The sequence below is a fragment of the Capsicum annuum genome, chromosome 6 (genome assembly GCF_002878395.1).
Source record: "Capsicum annuum cultivar UCD-10X-F1 chromosome 6, UCD10Xv1.1, whole genome shotgun sequence".
NCBI classification, from domain to species: Eukaryota; Viridiplantae; Streptophyta; class Magnoliopsida; order Solanales; family Solanaceae; genus Capsicum; species Capsicum annuum.
Window position 1 is genome coordinate 188,943,275 of NC_061116.1, and position 8,626 is coordinate 188,951,900.

The window sequence follows — 8,626 nt, forward strand, 5'->3', positions numbered from 1 at the left end:
CAAAAGCAAAAGTAGGTGCAATTGTAGGATCCATACTCGAGGATATAGGAACACCATAAGCAGACTGTGGTACAAATGAAGGTGCAATACTCGGAGCTGTGGAAGCACCAGGCACTCTCAATGGAGCACCCTTTAAACGGGTCAACAAGTGAATCAAAACCCCCTCTAAGACTGGGGTAGAAAAACCCGATGGGACTGAAGTAGGAACCACATCTCCAACATGCTCAGCACGAGGCTTAGAAGAAAGTCCCCTAGCACTGTTCTTAGACAGGGCATATCCACGTATCCGTTTACCATCTCGAGCCTGCCTACGACTCACAACTCGCCCTCTAGACTGGGCTTTCTCCTTAATGAAGGCTTAGAATCTCCAACCCCCTAAGATCTAGTCATCACCATCTGCACAGAAAAGAGTGAAATATGACTTAAAACACAAGGTATGAAGAAATCCGTATGATAAGGAACATAATAAGGAAAATTTTCTAAAGACATCTTATAGTCTCTCGATGATAGATACGAACATCTACGTACCGAATTACGAGACTGTATTATACATCCCGTTATTACATCGTTGAGACCAATGAACCTGGTTGCTTTGATACCAATTAGTCACGACCCAAAAATCAAGGGCCCTGATGGCTTTTGTCGTGGCAAACCTTGACAAATAAGCCTATCACCCAAACTGATATAACAAGAGAAATAATATCAATAACCCAAACTAAAACTTTTCAGATAAAGCCGAACCACACAACATAGTAAAAGTGAAAATACATAACCAATAATTCCACAAAGCCCAAAACCTGGTGTCACAGTGTAAGAACATAAATAATGCAACATGACATCAAAATACAAGGAATATCCAAAATAGGAATAACTCTGTCTCTAAATACAAATAAAGACATAGTCTAATTATGAAAGATAGTAGTGGAATCCAGACACATGAAATCAACCGATACCTTAAAAAGTTCCAAATATCACCCAAATATGGTTTTCCCTTACATTCGGGGGCTCATTACAAGGATTAATTCTCCTTTCATAGGTAGTTCCTACCATGTCTAACTAGATAAACTTTCAAGCAAACACCGTAGGAACTACATAAATTTTCCTACCCTTAAAAATTGTTGATGCAACTCCCTCTTTCGCCATTGGATCAGCAACCTAATTTTGCTCCCTAAAGAAGTATAGCACCAGAGGTCTCAACCTCTTTAACCTTGAACCAAAGTCATCAAGAATTGTAGTATAATGAAGGTTCCCATTGTTAAGCATGTTAATTACCTCTATGGAATCGGCGTTGACTTCTGCAGGTAAGAAATTATTAGTCTAAATAAGCTTTAAAACCTCATTAATAGCAAGTAATTCCATTTGATTATAGGTAGCCATTTTATAGGTGTTACAAAATCCTAAGACCCAGTTCCTGCTAGTTTTTCTAATGACCCCTTATGTTCCCCCTCATTCTATGTTTCCTTTAAAATCTCCATCCATGTTAAGATTATAAGATGCTCCTCGCGGAGGATTCCACTTAATAGGAATGATGGATATTTGGATAGGCTTCTTTTACGTGCTACACAGAAGAACATACTCAGCTGCTTCTGAGTGGGCATTTTGAAATGAAGGCATGCTACTTTTATGGTTGAAAATATTGAAATTTCTAGCCTTCCAAATAGTCCACAGACAAAGGAAAAAGGCATTCCCAAGACAAGACATTATCATAATTAGTTTTCATAATTGTAGGCCACATCTTTTCCCAGTTGAAGAAGTGGAAATGGTGGGGTCTGATCTTGTTGGTGGATGAGCTGCTGACCATATCCCCATATAAATTATGAATCATTGAATAGATAAAATATGCTAGGTGTTTTCTAGTTGGCCCATGCAAATGCAATAGTTTGGGCTTGTAGGTATTCCTCTATTGTGGAGGAGAGAGTTCATAAGAAGGCTGTCATGATCTAAGATCCATAGAAAGAATTTAAGCTTATTAGGTATATTAAGCTTTCATATTTTTGAGAATATTGGATCAATACCCTCCCTTTGGTTACTAGTCCTTTATGAGAGGAACCTGTATGTGTTGGAGTTGGAGAAAAGTCCAGAGCCTGTGAGGCTCCAAATTTTATAATCTTTGGCATTTCTCAAATATGGGTAAATGGTCTATTTGATATCATTTATCATACCCTTAGGTAATGCAAGATAACAATTATCAAGTTTTCAGTGTCCATTCACCTAGACATCTAAGACTTTGGTCTCAAGTTCCCAGTTTCTAAGGGGACCCTGGACTATTTGTCTAGGAGTAGGCTGATTAGTAATCCATCTATGGTTCTAAAAGTTTATATCTCTACCATCATGTATGTTCCAATATGAAGCTTCATTTCAGATGGACCAACCTGTGTGGAGACTTTTCCATCTCTTCGAAGCATTTGGTTTACATTGCATACCATTAGATTGTATTTTTCCTTAAGGATTGAGGCCTAGAGTTTCCCATTGCCTTGAGAAAATATCCAAGCTAGGGTACAAAGAATAGTATCATTCTTAAGGTTAGCTTTATGGGCCCCAAATCCACCCTCATTCCTGGGTTGGGTTTGGTAATGGTGTTCCAACTAACCAAATACATCATTTTCTTCCCCAAGATAGAATCCCAAATAAAGTTCCTTTGAGACCTATCTATGATCTTGAGGATATGGGTAAGAAGAGAGATATATTGCATGAAATAATTGAAAATTTTGCTAAGAGTGGCTTTAGCCAAAGCGGTTCTTCCAGTCATATTAAGGAACTTAATTTTTCAACCTACAAGCTTTGAATTGAGATTATCTAGGATGAACTGGAAATCTCTATTGGTAGGTTTCTTATGGAAGATTGGAAAACCCCAGTATTTCCCAAAATTATCATTGACGCTGATGCAAACAAGACTTGCCAAAACACCTTTATCAGCTTTAGTACAATTATTTGAAAAAATAACCTTAAACTTAAGGGTGTTAATTTTTTGTCCAAAATGTTGACTAAAGCTGTTGAGGGTGTTGATAATGGTTTGGCAGTTCTTCATGTTTGATTTAGCAAATAATATGAGCTCATCAGCAAAGTATAGATGGGAGATATTTGTTCTATCTCAGCTAATAGAAATGATGGTCTATTTAAGGATGTCCACTTCATGGTTAATCCTTCTAGAGAGGAGCACCATGCAAAGAATGAAGATGTCGGGTGACATGAGATCTTCCTGTCTGATACCTCTAATGGGTTTGAAGAAAGGAGTCTTCTTTCTATTAATCAGTGCCGATATAGAAGAGGTGGAATTGGATATGCAAGACATTATGAGTCTTATAAGGGTGGGAGGGAAGTTGAAGAGCACAAGGGCTTTTTTTATGAAAGATCATTCTATTTTGCCAAAAAGTTTCTCCAAATCAATCTTGAGGATCATATTAGATTGTTTGCCTTTCATTTTGGAGAAATAAAAGATGAATTCTTAGACAATGATGGCATTGTTAGAAGCTCTTTTTTTAGGAAGGATACTAGCTTGGGTCTGGCCTATGAATTAATTTTTTAGCAATGATCTTAGTGATGAATTTGTATTGTGTATTACAAAGACCTATGGGTCTAAAGTTCTTTAGCGTAACAACACTTCTACATTTGGGAATTAGGCAAATAAGTCAATTGTACATTTGAAACTATTTTTTCTATATTTGCTAGTACGATGGGCTGATTTGCTATGGTAAATGAATTATTTTTAGGATCGAATTTGCACGTCTACACATCATGCATTGTATTTCATATAAGTTTGGAGTGCAAGCCTTCACAATAATGTTTATTTATTTATTGGGATCGGAGTGCACGCCTGCACAATGTTATTTATTAACTGGATTAGGATACGTGTGTTGCATGTGAGCTGATTATCACCACAACATTGTTCTTAATATAACATAAAATAAAATTCTGAATTGGGAAATTTATAAATCCTAACTAATCAAGTTGAAGTTAATACATGAAAAATATTCATAATCTAGAATGAGATAACATTATTAGATATGGATTAGAAGTAAAAAGATATTGACATATGTTATAAGCTATTAAATGAAACTGAAGAAATTACTGCGCATGAAAAAATTAAACTAAAAAATGTTGGAGGATTTATGATAATCTCTACGGACATATTGTAACAACATTGCAACTAAATTGCACATAAAAGTTATGATGCTACAAAAAACATGATTCATAAATCAATTGTTCCGAACAAAAATACTTGATTACTAATAAGTAGCATATATTAACTGCACATTCAAGTTCTACTTACAATAATTGTCTTTATTCAAGTCAGCAAAGAGGTAAAATTCATAAAATAAAAATGCAAGGTCTGTATTCCATATTATATACTTAGAAACAGATCTATTACACTCTAAAACATGTATGCTATGTGGTAAGATAAACTCACCGAAAAAGTCAACATGACAATCTAAGAAAAATGAATTTTATAATAGAAATTGTTAAAACAAGTTCCACAAGTGATATTCCACACTGATCATGTATTCTCACCATTCAGTGCACCTCATATTCATCCCACTCCCATACCTTCCTCCCCACCACCCGTATATATCCTCAACATCACCTCCCATAGTAGTTGCCTAGAATATTATAAACTTTTAGAATATACTAATTACATGTTGAACATAATGCTTAGGATGATATTTTTCACTTACATAACAAATACAAAATATATGTATGAATTTCAATTTATTTTTTAAAATACTTCCCTTTTCATGATAATATTTTCTTTGTAATGAAAAAATAGGTTAATAGCTAACTCAAATTATAATTAATGTACTGCATTTCATGCTTAGATTAAGTTGAGAAAATTGAAGGAAAGATGTCTTTTAAGTCTTGAATGAAGGATTGATGACATTGACCAACTTAAAGGGTCAAACATAATTTGAAAACTTGATTAAGTTAATTGTGAACTTGATTAATATTTTCAATACTTTCTAATATTTTCTAATCTTTTCAAAAATACAAATCAACCACACCCCTTTCCTCCAAATAAATCATTTCTCTCCTCTCCCTTTCTCTCTCGATAGTCTCTCAACTCTTTCCCAACCAACAATTCTGCAAAATTTCTCCCTTCAAGCTCTAGAGACAAATTGATGGGTGAGTTCTTTTTTGACTTTCAATCATCAATCGACATGAAGAAATAGAGAAACTTGAGCCAACTTCTCCGACGACAACAACTTCGAGTTCTTCGTTGTCCCATTTCTTCTTTCACAGGTAAGAAATTATGACTTGAGCCAATTTCTCTTCTAGTATTGGTTAACAATTTTAATATTTCTTGTTTAAATTTAAAATGTGGACTGAATAAAATCCTATTTTTTGGTATTTCTTCTCTACTCTTTCCGATGTGAAATATTATTTTTTGTTGTTCTTGTATTTCTTGTTGTCGAACTGCTGATTCAATTTGTTGTTAATTTTTAGTCACCGTTGATGTTCTTAGTGTACGTGTATTATGTTGGTGTTGCTGGGTTGATTTGTTATTTTTCTTGGTAAAAATGGTGATGCAACAGATTAACCATCTGATGCAACAGATTAACCATCTGATGCAATAGATTAACCATCTAATGCAACAAATTAACTATCTGATCCTACAGATCTAACACAACAGATGAACAGAATAGATCATTCATCTATTGCGATAGATGACTCTTCTGTTTGAAAGAAATCTAAACAATATTGATCCAACAGATAACTCATTTGGCAATGGATGAGTGATCTGTTTCAACATATGTGTGGCCTATTTTTATTGTTTCTAATGGATTGCTCATTCGCTGCAATAGGTTGCTTATATGCTGCAATAGATCTCCTACCTGGTGCAACAGATGAGTGATCTATTTTTATTATTTCCAATGGATTACTCATTCGCTCTAGCAGGTTTCTTATATACTACAACAGATATCCTACTTGGTGCAATAAATGAGTGATATTTTTTAATTATTTACTCATCCGCTGCAACAGGTTGCTTATATGCTATAACAGATAACCTACCTGGTGTAATAGATGAGTGATCTACTTTTATTATTTCTAATGGATTACTTATCCACTGCAACAAGTTAGTTATATACTGCAACAGATATCCTACCTAGAGCAACAGATGAGTGATCTGTTATAATTGTTTCGAATGGATTACTTATCTGCTACAATAGGTTGGTTATATGTTACAATAGATAACATTTCTAGTGCAACAAATGAGTGATCTATTTTTATTATTTCTAATAGATTACTCATCCATTGCAATTGGTTGGTTATATGTTGCAACAAATAACCTTCCTGGTGCAACAAATAAGTGATCTATTTTTATTATTTTCAATGGTTTACTCATCGTTGCAACAGGTCAGTTATATGTTGCAATAGATAACATACCTGGTGCAATAGATTTGTGGTCAGTTGGAACTATTATTTTACTATTGCGCATGTTAGATTTACTGTTATCCTTTTTTAACGATGTATTAATCAATTTTAATTTATATTATGTTCCTGTTAATTAAGATAATATAGCTCCCAAAAGAAAAGAAATCGAATCAAGTCCAAGTAAAGGAACAAGTGAAGCAGCTAGGCTATATCGATCACTCTATGAGCTTGCTTTACAAGCGTTATCTCCATCGGGAGCAGAAGATAATGAACACGGGGAGGAGGAGTATTTCAAAAGAGATGATAATATGCTAATAGATTTTCCACCGAAGAGCTGGTCAAAATCTTCAGCATTGATTGTTATCCTATGAGAATGCAGTGCGATGATGTCACAGATTTAATGGGTGATTTCGTGGTTAAGTCAGCCATGGAAAAATCTTTTAACGCCTTCAAAAAAATACTTTGAGAACAAAAATTGGATTCTTATTTCAGAAAAAGCTGCTTTGGACAATATCTTGATTTGCCGGAGGACAACAATGCTCGTTTCTAAATGAAAATGGTATATGATCGTCTCAAGCATAGGTTTGTGTATGAAAACAAAGATAAGGTAGATGAGGTGTGGATAAATTACTATAGCATGCCTATTTGTTTTGGTTGGAAGGAGTTTGCCATAGTTACTGGACTAAAATGTTATCCTCCTCCTCTTTCTCAAGTTATACCTACTCTAACCCAAAAAAGCACCCCGCATACCCAAAAAAGACAAACGTAAGTCGAGTGATCGTGATGACCTGGTGTCCATTGTTGGTTCAAGCTTCAAAAACCAAAATTTGATAGAAGCGTTGAAAGGTAAAAGACTTTCAAAGAAGCACAAACAATCATTGTGCTTGATTTGGTTTGTACATAATATTCTTTGGACGTGAGACGTTAACAACAACATAAGCCTCGATTTAATAAATCTCTCTAAGGATCTTGAGGTATTTAATAGCTATCCTTGGGGTTATGAAAACTTCAAAATGGCTATCAATGATTTCTTGACTCTGTTAATGCCAAAGACAGTCAACTTATATGAATTTTCATGGGCTTTCATGGTAAATATTTATTTTATTATGATATGATTCATTTTTTTTATTCAATATTGCTTTTGATTTATTATCGTTATGTTATAGGTTTGGGCATTTGAAGTCATTCCTTATTTGAGTCAACAAGTGAGCTACCAGGAAGAAGTTTCCTGTCCAAAAATCCCGAGATGGTTGTCGGCCAAAACTGATAAAAATGTAAAATTTCTTGATCTTTTCAATCCCTCAAAGGAAGCAATACGTCTAATTCTAATCAAGTTTTTGCTTTAATTAATGATTATTTTAAATAATTTCATCATCAGTTTAATATATGTACTGATTTATTTTAGATTGTCCATCCATGGCTTGTTCCGACCAATCGAGAGTTGAAGATGAAATTTTTTCTTACTTTACGATCTGTGCAAACTTTATCGGACCCTAAGGTCTTTGATAGAATAAAAATATAATTGTTTGGAGCAACAACCATCACAAGAAAAATAATTTTAGAAGGTGGACTTGTTGTTGATGATGGTAGTGGTAGTGGTGCTACTATTGGGGCTAATGATGCTGCTCTTATAGTTTTTGAAACAATAAACAATTATGATTATGATCATACTGGTTATATAGATTTTGCCACTTTTAAAAAATATTTTGCATACAAATGTCAAGACTGCAAGGTGAAATATGATGGAGTGATTAATACTATTAATGCACTAACTACTTCTGTAAAGGAAATGACATCTAAAAGGGGTGTCATTTTATCAGAGAGGATTTCATATCCATACACCCCACTAGAGATCAAGGTGTCTAAGAGAAGAAGGAAAGATATTTCCAGGGCATCATGAAGCATCGAAAAAATCAAAATTGCAACCCCTCTATATTTGTCTTGCACCACTGTTCAATGTACAAGGGCAATAGGAGAGAAACATGAGCTGAAGAAGGTGAATGTATATTATCTGTTCCAATAAAAAATAGGCCCATATCTGTTTCAACAGTTGATACATCTGCTGAAAATTATTAAATAGATATATACATCTGTTGCAACTTTTGTCTAACCTGTTGCATCAGATGCGTTATCTGCTGCAACATATGTCCATCTGTTTCAGTAAATCAAATAAGTTTTCGTACTATTTTAATTTTTACCAGCAGATGAGTCTTATGTTGCAATAGATGGGTCATGTGTTTGAAATTATTGTACCGCT